A 19913-nucleotide genomic window follows, 5' to 3' on the forward strand; every position below is an offset into this window, starting at 1 on the left:
GAAACACGAAACCCAATGCAGTGCAATGGGATACTATGGTTCCCAGGGTCTGAAGGAGAGGAAACTCCCCTTCAGGCCCTGGGATCCATATTTAAGTGTAAAATAAAGAATCAAAATAAAAAATATTGATATACTCACCCTCGGACGCGCCCTGGTACTAACTGGCAGCCTTCCTTCCTAAGAATGAGCGCGTGAATGACCTGCGGTGACGTCACGGCTTGTGATTGGTCACGTGAGCGGTCACATGGGCGGCCGCGACCAATCACAAGCCGTGACATCATCTAAGGCCCTTCACGCGCTCATTCTTAGGAAGGAAGGCTGCCGGAAAGAAGCCGAGGGTGAGTATATTCCTATTAGGTATATACTCACCCTCGGACACGCCCTGCTTCTTTCCGGCAGCCTTCCTTCTTAAGAATGAGCGCGTGAAGGGCCTTAGATGACGTCACGGCTTGTGATTGGTCGCGTGAGCGGTCACATGGGCGGCCGCGACCAATCACAAGCCGTGACGTCATCTAAGGCCCTTCACCTTAGATGACGTCACGGCTTGTGATTGGTCGCGGCCGCCCATGTGACCGCTCAGGCGACCAATCACAAGCCGCGACGTCACCGCAGGTCATTCACGCGCTCATTCTTAGGAAGGAAGGCTGCCAGTTAGTACCAGGGCGCATCCGAGGGTGAGTATATCAATATTTTTTATTTTGATTCTATATTTTACACTTAAATATGGATTCCGATACCGATTTCCGATATCGCAAACATATCGGAACTCGGTATCGGAATTCCGATACCAGATTCAGAAGATCGCCGACCTCATGGCCGACCCCACACAGGGGTCGGGTCGGGTTTTATGAAACCCGACTTTGCCAAAAGTCGGCGACTTCTGAAAATGGCCGACAAGTTTCGCTCAACCCTACTCAAGAGTAGTCCGCGAGTATCTTGATGAAACATTTCCTAATAAATGGACTGGCTGAAGAGGCCCTCTTGATTGGCTGGCAAGTTCACCAGACTTGACCCCAATGGATTTTTTCTTTTGGGGAGTAGTCAAGAACAAAGTTTATAGTTGAAAACCGAAAAGTGTCAGGGATTTGAAAAATTAAATAAGAGACGCATTTCAAGAAATTAATACCCAAAGAGACTTGTGCAAAAATGCTTGTTAAAGCGTAAGAGGCAGACTTCAAAGCTGTGCAAATTGTGATGGGAAACAGTTTGAGCACCTGCATTGATAAAATTTAAGGGCTTTTGTATTATTGTTCAGAATAAAATTTAATCGTCAATGTTATGCTTGTGTTAGTAAATATAATTTTATATATAAATCAAAATAAATGTTGCTATTTTTCTGTCCACCTGCTTTTGGTCCACCTACTACCTACCTAGGCATTGAGAGGAATCATATACGAGAGCCGGTATGTGTCCTCCGGGATGATCATAGAGGTATACTGAATCTGCTGGAGTGCATTGGGATTAGAGCCACGCCTGTGGTTACATGGCAGAATAAGGGCTTATACCCATCACCACAAATGACACCACGTGTCATGCGATTTTCTTGGAAGTACAATGCTATTTTTATCACTTATCATTAGTGTTGAGCATTCCGATACCGCAAGTATCGGGTATCGGCCGATATTTGCTGTATCGGAATTCCGATACCGAGATCCGATACTTTTGTGGTATCGGGAATCGGTATCGGGATCGATATTAATGTGTAAAATAAAGAATAAAAATTAAAAATATTGATATACTCACCCTCTGACGCGCCCTGGTTGTAACCGCCAGCCTCCGTTCATAAGAATGAGCGCTTGAAAGTCCTTAGATGACATCGCGGCCTGTGATTGGTCGCGGAGCGGTCACGTGACCGCAACGCGACCAATCACAGGCCGCGACGTCATCTAAGGACTTTCAAGCGCTCATTCTTATGAACGGAGGCTGGCGGTTACAACCAGGGCGCGTCAGAGGGTGAGTATATCAATATTTTTTATTTTTATTCTTTATTTTACACATTAATATGGATCCCAGGGCCTGAAGGGGAGTTTCCTCTCCTTCAGACCCTGGGAACCATCAGGATGCCTTCCGATACTTGGTGTCCCATTGACTTGTATTGGTATCGGGTATCGGTATCGGCGATATCCGATACTTTTCGGGTATCGGCCGATACTATCCGATACCGATACTTTCAAGTATCGGACGGTATCGCTCAACACTACTTATCATCCTAATGATATCCTCACCTGTCCCCGACATTAGGATAACAATGCATTTGTCTTGTGATGTGTCTAGCTCTACTACGTCTAGATGGCAGTCTGCATTGTTGCATGATCCGACTATACAGTCTGCGATCCAGCAGAGACACTTAGTTGTGCATGCTTGCACAGCTCAGTGCTTCACGGTGACATGCTGAAGTTGAGCAGATTTCATATCCAATGAACTACTTTGACCTCACTGACGGCACCGTGAGTGTGAGAAAGTTTTCACGCTTGCAGAGCCCTCAGGAAGGTCATCAGAGTTCAGAGCCAATGAACTCAGTTCAACTAAATAATGTCAGTGTGAGTGCCGTTAGAACTACATAAAATAGTCTGTGCCATTTCTTCAAATAAAGATGTCTCTCCATTACTAATCCCTGGGCTTGATGTCACCTGACAATACAAAGGTGACATCCACAGCTCCAGGGCAAGTGGGAAGAGCGAAGCTAAGTGCCAAATTTGACATGTCTTATAGATGTGCCATTTCTGGGGCATCTGAGAGCTGATGTTTTTAGTCTGGGAGAGGGAAAATATCCATGGTTCCTTCCTAGCCTATTAATATCATCCAGCAGTTGTTTGCCTAGCCTTTGCTGGTTATTAATTATAGGGGGACCCTACATCATTTTTTGGGGATCCCCATTTTAATAACCAGTAAAGGCTAAGTATATGGCTGTGAGCCAAGGAAGCTCCGGTATTACCCTCTTACCAGGCTATAAGCATCTGCCTCAGCTGTCTGCTTTCCCAATGCTGGTTAATAAAATTTTGAGGGATCCCATACCAGATTTTTCAGAAAATAATGTATTTAGTAATAAAATACATGTACAGTAAGCTACAAAAGCACTGTATTAATTATATATATGACTGACATCTTTACATCTATCTATTCTATGTACTGTATATATCTACTCTATCCTATTCTGTTGGGTTTTCAAGGACATTATTGTGTAAAAATTGGACAGCACTTGCATGGTCCGAGTGCTGTGCAATTTTTTTTATCACACCCATTGACTTGCATTGGCGAGTCTCATTTGAGATACGAGAACAATCGTAGCTCACCGCAATATTTTTCTCAACCCAATCAAAGCTGAGAAAAAAATTGCAGATGAGCAGGGACTCATAAATTAACATTGGTCCAATTTTAGGAAAACCCGACATGTGCTTTTATTTCTGGAGAGATCTACAGGATTGGTAGTTGGGCAGATCTCTCCCTCCATTCTGGATTTTGGGAGCAGTCCATGCCCACGAAACCCATTTAAACTTTCAGTTAAGGTTTGGTTGCGTGAGTGTGTTGTTTGCAAGCATCTGAGAAGGGAATTCTGTGCAGGACAGGTCTATGTAAAGATTGAACACAGGCCAGAGAAGGCAAAGCCATTGATGCATCCATGAATGATATGGCGGTGCAGTCTCCCACCGCAACGGGTTTGATGTGGACTATTATGGATGACTCGGTTGCTATCCAGAGGATAACATTTGCCCTTATTTTGTGAGTTTTGAAAATAAAGACTTTTAAGTTTAACTTTCTTGTGTGACTGCCTCATTGCAGCACACACACGAAAGCTGCTGCCTTATCATATATATATATTGTAGTGCAGCGGGGTTAGTGCAGTGTGACAGATAGGAAGGGACCACAGGAAAGTTCACCGCAAACATGTTTAATGTCCAAACAACTCCCACAGTGAACACAACACGGTATCTTCCGGATTGCAGCCGGGGCGTCACAACTGTCTGTATACGAGACGTGTTGCCGAGGGCAACTGCACCACCGTATCACACTGCAGTGTGCCAGGCGTTCTGCTCTTGACTCTGTGTTACCTCACACAGGCTGGACACTGCAAAGCCACCTGCTCTGCCACTTGCAAACAAATAATGACCCACCCAAAATTTTTACTGCAGGGTTTTTAACTGATAGATACACATACCTCAGTGACATATTTATGTCTTAAAATCGGGCTATGAGTAACCCATCAGAAAAACAAAAAATGAGTAATCAGGTACAATTAATAAATGTACATTTTATTGAAAGTTCAAAAACAAACCTAATAATCACAAATCACCACAAAGTAATTAATAAAACATGAAACAAAATGCAGAAAAAAGAGACAGAAAGATAAAAGGGTCACTCATTGCAACTGCCCGACTGTGCAGATATATCCATAATCAGTGCTTGTGCAAAAGTGCATCACAATAATAGGATAAGATCCCCTCTCTCACAAGGGATGTCACTGCATCCAAACACAATTCTACAAGGAGAGGACTTACCACAGGCAGAAGAACAGGGACCCGGGATAGGATGTTAGGTGACCCCCAGACGACCCCAACACGCGTTTCGCGTGTTCCCTACACCGCTTTATCAAGAGTGACTTCAATGTACTCCAGCTGGTTTAATACTCTTCTATGCACATCCTGGGAGATGCATAGCGACCCTCGCATATAACACCTGTCACTGCCTCACAATATATATTTCCATCATATTACATGATTCAATACAGAAAAATAATTCCTTTACATTGGCTTCATTGCAATAGAAAAATCTAGAGCAATAAAGAGCAAAGCTAGAACAGATCATTACTGATTTTGTGAACACATCTTGGAAAGGACATCATCCAAGTTGTGCAAGAGATCACTGCTATATACCAATTAACACAAAAACAGACAAGTAGCCAAATCTATAGGAAGTTAATCATTCTTGGTGTGAATATGCAAACAGTAATTACATTTACTAATGCAAGGCTATAGGTCAGTTCCACACTTGGGGGCTAAGTCCTGATGGACTAGGGAGCTGATACTATTCTTGTCAATATTGGCACCATGTGTTGGATAAAACAACAAATTCCAAGAACTTCCCGAGCTAGTTATTTTTCTCTGTCTTGCACATGTCCAGAACTCTGCCCATCGGAGAACATATCATGGACAACTCAAACTAAGTGCCTGCTTTGTGAGGATTTCATATCTCCATAGCCTTGCACAGAATATTGTATACACTGTGCATAATTTAAACATAGGAGCCGTCTACGGTATAGTCTCATGACGCTCCACATAAGTGGCCGAGCCATCTGTAAGGCAATAAAAAATAACATGTTCATTGCTCCTTTCAAGCATCTTCCCCAATGCTTTCCTATTTGCATTCTCTGTCCTAGGCTCATACTTAAGAATGAATGGTGATGACAGGACGAGCTTTCAGAATATTTCATCAAAATTCTAAGACAATCTTGACTTTGACTTGGGAATTCCAATAGACTCTGAAGTGAAGGGTTTTTGATGAGCTACTCCTGGACATTTTTTATTCCTGATAATGGCATTCATCTAGGAAGCTAGATGTGCAGAATTCAGCAGTTCTCTTTGTAGTTATTTCACACAATTATGTTCATTGTTGCACAAGGTTGTACAGGTAACAGAGTCTCAGAAAGCTGATCCAGGTGATTCCAGACTAAAAAGGTGACATTATATATATATATAAAAGTACTTTACTTATAACTTTGCAATTTCTACAGCAGGCCCCCTCCTAAAACAGTAATAAAGTTGATTTTTTTGGTAGTTTCTAGAGATCATTGTATCGATCCACTGCGAATTGACATCCAGTCGAATTTCATGAATTCCAACAATTTGTGATTCAATTTGGGCAAAATCAATATGAAGATCCCAGCTAAGCTGTGCTTCCTAGTCCTATCATTGATACCCCAGAAATGGTGGTGGCAAGTCACTGTTGCTGGCATTGATTGTCTGACTGATCATCTCCATTGTGTCCAGGTACCAATACAGAGACCGGCATAGCTGGGTATGACTTGGAACAGGGGCTGCAAAATATTGGTGCAAGCCGGTATTTTATTTTTTACTAAATAATTTATATTCCTTGGAAATCAGTCAAGTTCTAAAAAAAGGCACCCAGAAAAATCTGCTTTTTCCTGGGACGTAGCATGTATGGGCTTACAGCAGGCATTAGATAAAGTATAAAGCCTAACTCCAATGGATTTGCATGCACAAAAACAGTGATCCTTCCTGGAAGGAACTAAAAAGACTTTATACCATGGTTATTCCACACAGCGGTGCAGATTGTAAGCCACCACTCTACACCATGAAAGGATAGGATTATTCTATATGTATTAGTAAGGTATCGCCCATAGGCTTTATGTCCTCATTTCACCACCTGCCCTTATAGTGATATACACAACTTTTATGATCTTGTATTTAACAGAAAAAGAACAGAACAAATCAGTTCCTGACCCTCTAATTGTTCTCCTGGGGTGCAGCTCGTTCTCGGTAACATCTCACATCACAGTGACAAATGCAAGGCAGCATTCATTATCCACCGTTTGTCACATCACCGTTGCCGTAGAAGATCAGTCACAGGCTTACCGGATGGAATAATTAGAATAGAGTGACAGACTGAAGATAGCCAATAGATGACTACTAAATAAAATCCAACTTGGGCAATTTCTTCTGAGGTACCATCACTCATAGACAGGATGAAGCATCAATCACTATAATTAATATGTACTTCAATATGAAGCTGATAAAATCCAATAATGACCCCTAAAAATAAATCCTACAAATGATAATTAGTGATAAGCAAGTGAGCTCGTTACTCGAGATTTCCGAGCATGCTCAGGTGTTCTCCGAGTATTTTTGGCGTGCTCGGAGACTATGTCTGTGTCCCCGCAGCTGCATGATTTGTGGCTGCTAGACAGCCTGAATACATGCAGGGATTGCCTGTTTGTTAGGGAATCCCCACATGTATTCAGGCTGTCTAGCAGCCGCAAATCATGCAGGTGTGGCAACTTAAACATAATCTCCGAGCACACCCAAAATACTCAGAGAACACCCGAGCAGGCTCGGAAATCTTGAATAACGAGCACACTCGCTCATCACTAATGATACTTTTTAGCCCCAAAATAATTACGATTTTTTTGTACTACCATCTGAGCCCTATATAGCTCATATAATGCTAACTCTTAAATTTCTGCTACTGAAACCCTTGGCTTTTTTTGCATCTAATGAACCCAAAATAAGTAGCATGTTAAACATCCATGTGGAATGTTTTCCTTAGATGTCAGTAGGGTTGCAGAAAAGTTTGCCATTCTGCCAATTTGTGAGGTGTCTGCGGTTGGACACTCACAAATCAATAAGTTATCACCTATCCTGGTTTTAATTGGACAACCTCTTTAAAACTAGGGATAAACTGGTTACACAACATCCTAAGTGTAGTGTCAATTTAACAATTGTCTATGAGATCGATTTGCAATTTGATATCTATGGCAACTGTCACAAAAGATCTAACATGTTTGAATTTTTTATCACAGGTGACAAGTCATACACAAATTTTCACTCGTAAGTTTGAATGCAAGTTGTGTTTGACTCACAGGCAGCCTGTCTGTGATTGGCTAGCTTTACTGCCAAGTTATAACACTAGGCAGACCTTTTTATTTTTACAAATGTTTTTTATTTCACAACTTATCTATGATTTGCTCTTACATAACGAGTATTGCTCTATAGTCATAGCCTTGGACAAGTTGTAATATCAATACATATTTTTTATTTCACAGGATTCCCTGCTTCCTCCAAACCATAATCCTGAAGTTCAGAAGTTAAAAACCTATTCTCATCAGAACAGCAGTCGGTTTTAAAGTGGGTATACACATGATACTCAAGTATTAGATCAGATGGACAGAGTGGAAAGCAGTGTGAACAGCCTCTTCTTACCTCAGCACTCCTGGTATCTCCAGTATTGGATCAGATAGACAGGGTGGACAGCAGTGTGAGCAGCCTCTTCTTACCTCAGCATTCCTGGTATCTCCAGCATTAGATCAGATAGACAGGGTGGACAGCAGTGTGAGCGGTCTTTTCTTACCTCAGCACTATGGTATATCCAGTATTAGATCAGATAGACAGTGATGACAGCAATGTGAGCAGCATCTTCTTACCTCAGCACTCCTGATATCTCCAGTATTATATCAGCTAGACAGGGTAGATGGCAGTGTGAGTAGCCTCTTCTTATTTCAGCACTATGTTATACCCCGTATTAGATCAGATAGGCAGATAGGATGGACAGCAGTGTGAGCAGCCTCTTTTTACCTTGGCACTTCTGGTATCTCCAGTATTATATCGAATACACAGGGTGAACAACAGCGAGAGCAGCCTGTTCTTACCTCAGCACTCCTGGTATCTCTAGTATTAGATCAGATAGGCAAGGTGGATAGCAGTGTGAGTAGCCTCTTCTTACCTCAGCACCACCTGTATCTCTAGTATTAGATCAGATAAGATAGACAGGATGGACAGCAGTGTGAGTAGCCTCTTCCTACCTCAGAACCCCTTGTATCTGCAGTATTAGATCAGATAGAAATGTGGACAGCAGTGTGAGCAGCATCTTCTTACCTCAGCACCCTTGTATCTCCAGGTTTAGATTAGATAGACCGGGAGGACAGCAGTGTGAACAGACTCTTCTTACCTCAGCACCACCTGTATCTCTAGTATTAGATCAGATAAGATAGACAGGACGGACAGAAGAGTGAGTAGCCTCTTCTTACCTCAGAACCACTGGTATCTGCTGTATTAGATCAGATAAAAATGTGGACAGCAGTGTGAGCAGCATCTTCTTACCTCAGTACCCTTGTATCTCCAGGTTTAGATCAGATAGACAGGGTAGCAGCAGTGTGAACAGCCTCTTCTTACCAAAGCACCCTGGTTTCTCCAGTATTAGATCAGATATACAAGGTGTACAGCAGTGTGAGCAGACTCTTCTTACTTCAGCACCCTGGTATCTCTAGTATTAGATCAGAGAGACATGGTGGACAGCATTGTGATCAGCATCTTCTTACCTCAGCTCCCTGGTATCTCCAGTATTAGATCAGATAGACAGGGTGGACAGCAGTGTGAGCAAACTCTTCTTACCTCAGCACCCCTGGTATCTCCAGTGTCAGATATCCACTGTGAGCAGGGCCGTATTTAGAGTTTATGCTGCCCTAGGCACTTTTCGTGCTGCCTCCCCCATTGGTGAATATGACTAATGCAGGCACTGTCGGCAGTGACTTAGGCTACTTTCACATCAGCGATTTTTGCCATTCATGGCAGATCCGGCAGTTTTTCTGCATCTGCCACGTAACGGATCACTTAAGGCAACACTGCATTTGGCCTCACTCATTCACTATGGGACTTGCGGACATGTGCGGCACTTGCGGTTTTGCCTCGATCCGGCAAATGCGGTACTTGAGGCAGCGGAAAAAAAAATGCTGCTAGCAGTGGTTTTTTTTAGACAAACAGAGAATGGAGGGCACCAACCACAATAATTTAGAAATAAAGGGGGCTCAACCCAAAGTATGTCACAGAGTCTATGCAAACAAGAAAGAGAAATGAGACATACCTAAACTGGGGAACACCCAAAATACCCATGTCACATATCTTTAAATCTTTGATCATTTATTGAAGTCCAAAACACGCACACAATTGTAAAAACATTTAAAAACAATAACACACAAACCCCATAAAGAGGTAGACGCCCCCTAGGACTGGACCAAGAGAGTTGATAATATTGCGATATAATAGAAACAATATATGGCAGACCTAGTATGGTAAGCAACTGTAAGCTGCAAAAAGAAAGGTGCAATCAATATAGGCCAGTTTATGATAATAATAACCCTATTTGGCAAGGGAACACATATACGGTACCTTCAAGTGCAATCAATATAGGCCAGTTTATGATAATAATAACCCTATTTGGCAAGGGAACACATATACCTTCAGGCACTGGCAAAATACCAGAAGAAGAAAGATGACCAACCGGATTCCCCTATATGGTATATCAGTTTTAAACTGCTCCCCAAAGAACACTTATAGCTAAAAAAACAGGTAAATAGAATAGAAGAACCGCCATAATAGGAGGATGCAGCAGTGTTTTTTTGTCTCATCGCAAGTGCAAAACCGCAAGTGCCGCACGTCCGCAAGTAGCCATCACTGCCTGTCCCTGCACCTTGCTAGCTCACCCTTAACCATCACTCCCTGACCTAAAACTACACTATAAAGCTTTAGAAAAACAATTTATTAACTGACATATTCCTATGATAATGAGGGCTCCAGGCTACGTCGTAAGTGCATTGTTTTCCCTGCAGAGGGCTTCAGGAAGACAGCCGCCATAGACGGCGCATGCGCAGACTGAGATCGCATCTGGACCAAGATCCCAATCTCCGCATGCGCCGCCTCCATTGGCCCACAGCTTCAGAAATATGGCCGCCAGGAAAGCAATGCACTCCACTTAGCTCACAGCCAACATCGAGCCTGCAGCATTGCACCGCTGGGACACCCCCTCCACCCATTCAGGGCCCACTGCATTGTCCCACTTCTGCCACTGCAGACTTCCAGAGGAAGGGACTCTGCCTCCTGTGATCCTGCTTACAAGACAGGACACCATTACTACAGGACAAGGTATGTTATTACAGGACGGGGACGTGATTATTGGACTGAAAACGATAATACAGGACAGGGGACATTATTACAAGGCGGGGGACGTTATTACAAGGCGGGGACATGTATATGTATCACAGATACACTGCACAGGGGGGCACAGTAAACACACATACATACACCACACAGTGCTTCATACTGTATAATGGCCCCACATGATACTCTATACTGTATAATGGCCCCACATGATGCTCCATACTGTATAATGGCCCCACATGATGCGCAATATTGTATAATGGCCACACATGATGCTCCATACTGTATAGTCGCCACACATGATGCTCCATACTGTATAATGGCCACACAGTGCTCCATACTGTATAATGGTCACACATGATGCTCCATACTGTATAATGGCCACACAGTGCTTCATACTGTATAATGGCCCCACATGATGCTCAATACTGTATAATGGCCACACATGATGCTCCACACTGTATAATGGCCACACACGATACTCCATTATGTATAATGGCCCCACATGAAGCTCCGCTCCGTACACCTTGCACACATAGCTCCGCTCTGTACACCTCGTACACATGCGGCTCCGCTCTGTACGCACACACACTACTCCGCTCCGCACACCTTGCACACACGCAGCTCTGCTCCGTACACCTTGCACACACGCGGCTCCGCACACACACACGACTCCGCTTCTCACACACGTGGCTCCGCTCCGTACACTTCACACACACGGCTCCGCTCCATTCACCTCGCACACATGCCGGTCCGCTCCGTACACCTCATACATACCCAGCTCCGCTCCGTACACCTCATACACACATGGCTCTGCTCCATCCACACTGTAAACCCCTCCTGACCCCACACATAAACTTACCCTCATCCATCACCATGACAACCAGCACAGCACAGTCCTGCATACACTGAGGCCCCTGATCATGTGACCCCTGACTCCTCCCCTCCTGTGACTTCTTCACAGGTCCTGTGCGCACAGTGCAGCCACATGTTATGTGCAGTGTGGCTCTGCGGGTGGAGGGATGTGGCTCTGCAGTGCGAGACTGCCCCACTGAATCCGGGACTGTTGAGAGGTATGTGCCGCCAGCCGGCATGAGTGCCTCACTGCAGGCCGAGGCCTCGCTCTGGCCAGTGTTCTCCACTTACCTTTCCAAGCTGCTTTTTTTCTCTCCCCTTTTCTGTTTGGCTGTCACTGTCAGATCCCAGGACCTCCCTAGCCGGCTGCGATCTAGATCGGGGGCGCTGTGCCGCTCTGGATCTCCTCCTTCCAGCCAGGTGAGTTTAGCAGACACTGACTGCACACAGTGTGGGCGTGTCTGCAGTGCAGGGATGCGGCTGCCGGCACCCGGCATTTAACCCAGCAAACGGCCTGAACCTGCTGCTAGGGGACCGGCCCGGGGGCATCTGCACCCTGCCCGCCCCTGGTGGGATCTGAGACACCAACAGCAGCCTGAAGACAGAGGCGGGTGGGCAGGCCGACACAAGACTATCAGGCAGGAACTGAACTTGGCGCCTCAGCAAGGAGGGTGCAGTGCCTGTGGTGTGACTTGTTTCCGCTTCCAGCTCCCTGTGCAGTACATGTGTCAGCACTGGATCCGAGACCCCAGCAGCACTCGGAAGATTGAGGTGGGTGGGGAGGAGGGAGGATGGAGGGCGGCCGGCCGGACCCGGACTATAGAAAAAAAAATCTTGCCTTGCTCAGGTGCCGCCCCTCACATCCAACCGCCCTAGGCACGTGCCCTCAAGTGTCTAGTGACAAATATGGCCCTGACTGTGAGCACATCTTCTTAAACATGAAAGGAAGGGGTGTAGCTTCATACTGTACATGCTCATTGGGACCTGTCCGATTATATAATATGACAGGATCCTGCCAGTGTAACAAGATGACAGACATTTTATTGTACTATAATCACTACTTCCCTAGACCTAAACTAGGTTGATTTGCTAATTAAAACTATTTAGGAATTTATTTATAATTAAATCTTTTCCTTGTTTCTTTATTTTTGCTATTCCATTAGAACTCCTGCCTGAAAGAGGATAGGGAAAACGTACAATGGAAAAAATGAAATTAACCATTAGTGGCCTGAGTCCTGACTGTTACCAGTTTCATTAGTAACTAATGGAAAACTGACTAAACAAAGAACTAGTCTGAACTAGTGTATACCAAAAACAACTCACATAGCAAGTAAAGAAAAAGGTTGCACTAAAGCAAGGTCAAAGTGAGAAACATGAAGAGTGAATAGCATAATGGCTTTTGAAATGTATGAAAAAACACATGAGATACTTAGAAATTTGGCCAAAAATTGTGAGCCCATCCACCAACGTCATGGTAATCTCATGGATCGAATGGGTCCATGACCTAACTGCCTAATGTGAACACTTACCTCTGGCTAATGTCTTGGTTTTTTCATAAATTTCAAAAGCCATTAAGCTATTCACACTTCATGTTTTTCACATTGACCTTGCTTTAGTGCAATTTAGTGCAACCTTTTTCGTACCAGTTTCAAACAGATATTGGTACTTGCATCTGATGAAAGGACCTAGTGTCCTGCAGCATTGGGATTCTTGCTTTAAATAGCAAGAGAAACACCAAGAAATCTGTTTTCACATTTATTTTAAATATGTGTTTGATTTTAGTTGAGTTTACTCTAAGAGTTTTCTATATTGGGAAATTAGAGAGTCCCAATGTGGTCAGAATTTAAAGGGGTTGTTAGAGATTAGAAAACAGAACAGCTTTCTGCCAGAAACAGCGCCACTCATGTCCTTGGCTGTGTCTGACATTTCAGCTCAAAACAATATAAGCAAATTCCAAATACAGCTGCAAATAAGGGTGGCGCGGTTTTAAAAAATGGCAGCCATGTTTTTTCTAAATTCTTTTAGCCGTTTTAATGCTTAATTTCTATCACTTACGTGAACTTTTTAATTACATTGACCACTTTTCCCATTCTAAGTATTTAATTGACCCAACAGGAGTTTCCGTTTTGTTAAATCCCTTATTTTTTGGCCTGAGCTTTCATTTAAGAGTCACCGAGGAGACATCTGTTTCCCTCACAAGTCATTAAAGTCTACACAACAGATGCTGAGTTTACCAGTCTTCTTCACCAACTTCCTACTGCTCTTCGCCATAGCTGCTCTCAAAACAGTATGGTATTTAAGCTTGTGTCTAATTTAGGCCTTTAAAATTCACTAATGAATTATCCATAAAGTAATTATCTTGTTAAGGAGCTATAGAACAGTTTGCTTTTAAATATTTTATGAAGGTCGCGAAAATATCATTCAGTTTTTACTGTCAATTCAGGTTAAAGCAATCACTATATCACTGGCGGCCTTCCTGTTGTCTTATACCGATGTGGGCACAAGGTTTTCTTTTCATATTTGGAAGATACTGAACTTCCGGAGCTTGGAGGCTCCATTAGTGTTGTTGGCCCATGAAGCATCTGATGTCAGGTTATTTTGAGCTGCTGGCTCTTGCTTAGACTATGAAATGAGTAAGACGGAGTGGAATATAAAAGTTGAAAGGTAGATGGGCTTGGTTGTGAAATTGTTCACCCGAGTTAATAAATTGCTTTGAATCCTTGTAGGGTGGTGTTCAAGGTGTCAAAAGCTCTTATTCTATGGAGCAAGTAGTAAAAATAGTCAAAACATCTTGAATGCCACCTAATTTATCATTATGTCAAAAGTTGACCATATTCCCATCAGTTGCTCCTGACTCTCCCCACTAAGATGGATAGATTCCTGATTGACATTAGCCATACATATAAGATCTCCTTTGACCTTTTTGATCAGTTCACATAGTGTTGGTTCTGTGTGGCAGCGATTGCCGCTGTGGTGCTGTACTTTGGGATGGCCCAGAGACACGAAGGAGTGCTCTTCAGCACCTGGATTGCTCTCCCTAAAGGTGTGTTAAGGCAATAAGGGTTGTAGTGGGGTCCACACCTCAATCTTATGGACCCTATAAAGAAGTCTTCATGATGAGGCGGTAGGCTTATACACTTTGATCAAAATGGTATTTAAGAACACCATGTTCTTTTTTGAAAATTTTATTTAGTTGCAGTAGATCAATGTATTTATATGTGCAGCTCTTGTCTCCAATGCATTCCCATTAACAAGCATGCTAAGCTCCACCAACAGAAGGAAACAAGTCGCTGCAAGACACTGTCTCTGTCTTATTTGTTACACACCTGTTCCATGTATTCAGGGCTCTGCTTCCTTCCCCTCTGTCTGCTGCCCTCTGTTGTGTTCCATTTTGAGTTTTACCGGCTGCCCTGCGTGGCTCACTACTGTCATATTTCTAATTCTATTTAACCCCTTTTGAACCGAGCCACTTTCTCACAAAATTAGAATATAACCAAAAAGTTAATTTATTTCAGTTCTTCAATACAAAAAGTGAAACTCATATATTATATAGAGTCATTACAAACAGAGTGATCCATTTCAAGTGTTTATTTCTGTTCATGTTGATGATTATGGCTTACAGCCAATGAAAAGCCAAAAGTCATTATCTCAGTAAATTAAAATAATTAACAAAAACACCTGCAAAGGCTTCCTAAACATTTAAAAAGGTTCCTTATTCTGTTTTAGTAGCTCCACAATCATGGGGAAGACTGCTGACTTTACAGATGTCCAGAAGGCAGTCACTGACACACTCCACAAGGAGGGTAAGCCGCAAAAGGTCATTGTTAAAGAAGCTGGCTGTTCACAGAGTGCTGTATCCAAACATATTAATGCTAGTTTCACTTTTTCTATTGAAGAACTGAAATAAATTAACTTTTTGATGATATTCTAATTTTGTGAGAAGGCCAGGCTTCATTTTTTAAATCTGGCCAGTGTTACTTAATGAGGTAATAACTCTGGAATGCGTCAACGGATCTCTCTGATTCTGAGATTGCTTTTTTCATGACACATTGGACTTCATGATAGTGGTAACATTTGTTCAATATGACTTGTGTTTATTTGTGAAAATATTGGAAATTTGCAAACATTTTGCAAATTTCCAAATTTTAATTCTTATACCCTTAAACCAGAGTTATCTCACATAAAATGTTAGGGGTCGAGTTGCTGTCTTTGCACAAGGGGAATCTCGGGCCATCTCTGCTGCGGTCTCCCATTCTTCTCCTGCCACAGTGGAGTCTGCTCAGCGGAGACGTCGGTCCCAGTGTGTCGCTCAGTCTGACTCTGTACAGAGAGTTACTGCTGCTTTTCCTGCTTCTGCCATTGAAGTCAGTGCTGGGCAGCGGCGAGCAAATGCTTCTGGGACTGTGTCTTGATTTTCTCGTTCTGAGCATGCCCAGAGTAAGATCTCTCAGTGGAGATCGAGGGTCACATGATCAGACACTGCAGCTAAGGTCCTGTAGGTGCTCACACTCTGTGGCAGCCTCTCATTGGTCCTTCCAGGAAGGTCCTGTACGTGCTGCAACTATTTAAGGCTCGCATGGCCGCACGGCCATGCGCTAGTATTGCTCTTTATTTATGTACTTTGCGCCAGTGTGGTCTTGTATGAGTGTGTTCAGGGACCCGGCTGAAATAAGCCCCTAGAATGCTGGCACCTCCGGCGAGGAGTTTGTATGCTTGGGTATTTAGGGACCTGGCCGAAATAAGCCCTTAGAATGCTGGCACCTCTGGCGAGGAGTTTCGTGAGCACGCATGACCACTGACTGCTCTTGTTTAGGCAGTTAGCCTGTGCCTCTGTGGAGTCTAACAGGGCGCAGTGCTTTGAGTTCACGGCTGCTCTGTGAAGTAAGAGAGTTAAGGCCCCGTCTCACTTAGCGATTTACCAACGATCACGACCAGCGATATGACCTGGCCGTGATCGTTGGTAAGTCGCTGTGTGGTCGCTGGGGAGCTGTCACACAGACAGCTCTCCCCAGCGACCAACGATCAGGGGAACGAGTTCGGCATCGTTGAAACTGTCTTCAACGATGCCGAAGTCCCCCTGCAGCACCCGGGTAACCAGGGTAAACATCGGGTTACTAAGCGCAGGGCCGCGCTTAGTAACCCGATGTTTACCCTGGTTACCAAAAAAAACAAACAGTACATACTCGCCTTTCGGTGTCCCTGGCCGTCTGCTTCCTGCTCTGACTGAGATCCGGCCGTACAGCGAGAGCAGAGCGCAGCGGTGACGTCACTGCTGTGCTCTCATTTCTCACTGTACGGCCGGCAGTCAGTGAGAGCAGGAAGCAGACGGCAAGGGACCTGACGGACATCAGAAGGCGAGTATGTATTGTTTTTTTTTTTTTTACATTTACGCTGGTAACCAGGGTAAACATCGGGTTACTAAGCGCGGCCCTGCGCTTAGTAACCCGATGTTTACCCTGGTTACCAGTGAAGACATCGCTGGATCGGTGTCACACACACCGATTCAGCAATGTCAGCGGGGCCTCAACGACCAAAAAAAGGTCCAGGCCATTCCGACACGACCAGCGATCTCGCAGCAGGGGCCTGATCGCTGGTACGTGTCACACATAGCGAGATCGCTATGGAGGTCGCTGTTGCGTCACAAAACTTGTGACTCAGCAGCGATCTCGCTAGCGATCTCGCTATGTGAGACGGGGCCTTTAGCTAACACCGTCATTTAGTTTCGCTATTTGCTAGCAGCAGGTTCTCCTGCACGGTGGACCCCGGGCTGCGAACGCATCTATCATAATAAAATCTATATATTCATTTGGTGCGTTCCGCTAGCCCTAACATAATACTAGCGCCAGGGTCTGGCTAGTCAGTGGTGGACATACAGCAATCTTTGCAGTATAACCAGCAGCTGGAGAGTAGGTTGACGGCTCTCGAGAGCTCAACCTCAGTTGTGGATATTTCTGCAGTTGCTGTACAGGCTGCTAGCGTGGCTGCAGCAACCTTGTCCACTGCCACCCCTGTTCCGACATTTTCGCGCCTCCCGCTGCCAGAAAAAATTTCTGGAGAAAGCAGATCTTGTAGGGGATTCGTGAGTCAGTGCTCTATTCACCTCGAGCTACTGTGTTGTGGATTCTGTTTGTGGGCTCCCTCTGGTGGTTACTGCTGGTACTGGGTGACTTTGGTGGGTTGCGGCCTTTGGTTTCCACCTGTCCATCAGAGGCTGGGTGTTTCCTATTTTACCTGGCCTTTCTGTCATTTCCCTTGCCGGCTATCAATGTGTTCAGATGTGCTCTGTTTGGTTCCTGCCTACCTGCTCCCAGATCTTTCAGGATAAGCTAAGTGCTGATTTTCAGTTGTTTGGTTTTTTTGTCCAGCTTGCTTATTATGTCTTAATGCTTGCTGGTAGCTCTAGTGGACTGAGGTTCTCCCCATGTGCCATGAGTTGGCACATGGGTTCTTGTAATCTCAGGATGGTTTTTTTGATTAGGGTTTTTTGCTGACCGCTCAGTCCCCTTTTGTATCATTCTGCTTTCTAGTTTACAGCGGGCCTCAATTTGCTAAAACTATATACATCATCTCTATGTGTGTGCCTTCCTCTCATTTCACCGTCAATACATGTGGGGGGCAACTATATCTTTTGGGGTTCGTTCCTCTGGAGGCAAGTGAGGTCTTGTTTTCTCTGCAGTACTAGTTAGCTCTTAGGCTGGTGCGTGGCATCTAGAACCAACGTAGGCACGCTCCCTGGCTATCTCTAGTTGCGTTTGTCAGGCGTAGGGCAGCGGTCAGCCCAGGTTCCATCACCCTAGAGCTCGTCCGATATTTTTTGTACTTTGCTGGTCCTGTGCTATCCCTAGCCATTGGGGATTCATGACAGTATAGCCGGCCCACAAAGTGTTAATTGTTTGGGCTGAAGCAGGAGAAAAAGAAATGTTGAAGGGAAATTTTTTTTTTTTTTCCCTTCAGAGTTTTGCTGCCTAGCCCTTAATTGCTGTCTAGCTGCTTCTTACCTCCTCTTAACCCTTGAATGGCTCTGATCTTTGCTGTTTATCATGGATGTCCAGAGTTTGGCTTCCAGCCTGAGTAATCTCGCGGCAAAGGTTCAACACATACAGGATTTTGTTATTCACACTCCCATGTCTGAACCTAGAATTCCTATTCCAGAGTTTTTTTCTGGAGATAGATCTACCTTCCTGAATTTCAGGAACAATTGTAAATTGTTTCTCTCTTTAAAATCTCGCTCCTCTGGAGACCCTGCTCAACAGGTCAAGATTGTTATATCTTTCCTACGGGGCGACCCTCAGAATTGGGCATTTGCATTGGCACCAGGGGATCCTGCATTGCTCAGTGTGGATGCGTTTTTTCTGGCATTGGGATTGCTCTATGAGGAACCTAACCTAGAGATTCAGGCTGAAAAGGCTTTATTAGCCCTCTCTCAGGGGCATGATGAAGCGGAAATATATTGTCAGAAATTTCGGAAATGGTCGGTGCTTACTCAGTGGAATGAGTGCGCCCTGGCTGCAAACTTCAGAAATGGTCTTTCTGAGGCCATTAAGGATATTATGGTGGGGTTCCCTGCGCCTACAGGTCTGAATGAGTCTATGGCTATGGCCATTCAGATTGATCGGCGTTTACGGGAGCGTAAACCCGTGCACCAGTTGGCGGTGTCTTCTGAACAGGCACCTGAGACTATGCAATGTGATAGAATTCAGTCCAGAAGTGAACGGCAAAATTATAGGCGGAAAAATGGATTGTGTTTTTATTGTGGTGATTCAGCTCATGTTATATCAGCATGCTCTAAACGCACAAAAAGGGTTGATAAATCTTTTGCCATTGATACTCTGCAGTCTAAGTTCATTTTGTCTGTGACTCTGATTTTTTCACTGTCTTCCATTTCCGTCGATGCCTATGTGGATTCGGGCGCTGCCCTGAGTCTTATGGATTGGTCATTTGCTAAACGCTGCGGTTTTAGTCTAGAGTCTCTGGAAGTTCCTATTCCTCTGAAGGGAATTGACTCTACACCATTGGCTATGAATAAACCGCAGTATTGGACACAAGTGACCATGCGCATGACTCCCGTTCATCAGGAGGTGATTCGCTTCCTTGTACTGTATAATTTACATGATGTACTAGTGCTTGGTCTGCCATGGTTACAAACTCATAATCCTGTCCTGGACTGGAAAACAATGTCTGTGCTAAGCTGGGGATGTCGGGGGGTTCATGATGATGCACCTCTGATTTCAATCGCTTCATCTACTCCTTCTGAGGTCCCTGTGTTTTTGTCGGACTAGCGGGATGTTTTTGAGGAGCCTAAGCTCAATTCGCTCCCTCCTCATAGAGAGTGTGACTGTGCTATAGAATTGATTCCTGGCAGTAAGTTCCCTAAGGGTCGTTTATTTAATCTGT

At 44.3% G+C, this 19913-nt stretch overlaps 1 long non-coding RNA gene across 2 annotated transcripts in view; it reads left to right on the forward strand.

Annotated features, from left to right (window-relative positions):
* LOC143809404 (uncharacterized) overlaps positions 1 to 7859 on the forward strand; it is a 147644-nt gene extending 139785 nt beyond the window's left edge. For both annotated transcript variants that reach the window (XR_013222266.1, XR_013222265.1), the window contains 2 exons: positions 6430 to 6679; positions 7778 to 7859. This is a non-coding gene — a long non-coding RNA (uncharacterized LOC143809404). The remainder of the gene's footprint in view (positions 1 to 6429; positions 6680 to 7777) is intronic.
* Positions 7860 to 19913: the final 12054 nt, after the last annotated feature.

This window comes from Ranitomeya variabilis, chromosome 2 (genome assembly GCF_051348905.1).
Source record: "Ranitomeya variabilis isolate aRanVar5 chromosome 2, aRanVar5.hap1, whole genome shotgun sequence".
Lineage (NCBI taxonomy): Eukaryota > Metazoa > Chordata > Amphibia > Anura > Dendrobatidae > Ranitomeya > Ranitomeya variabilis.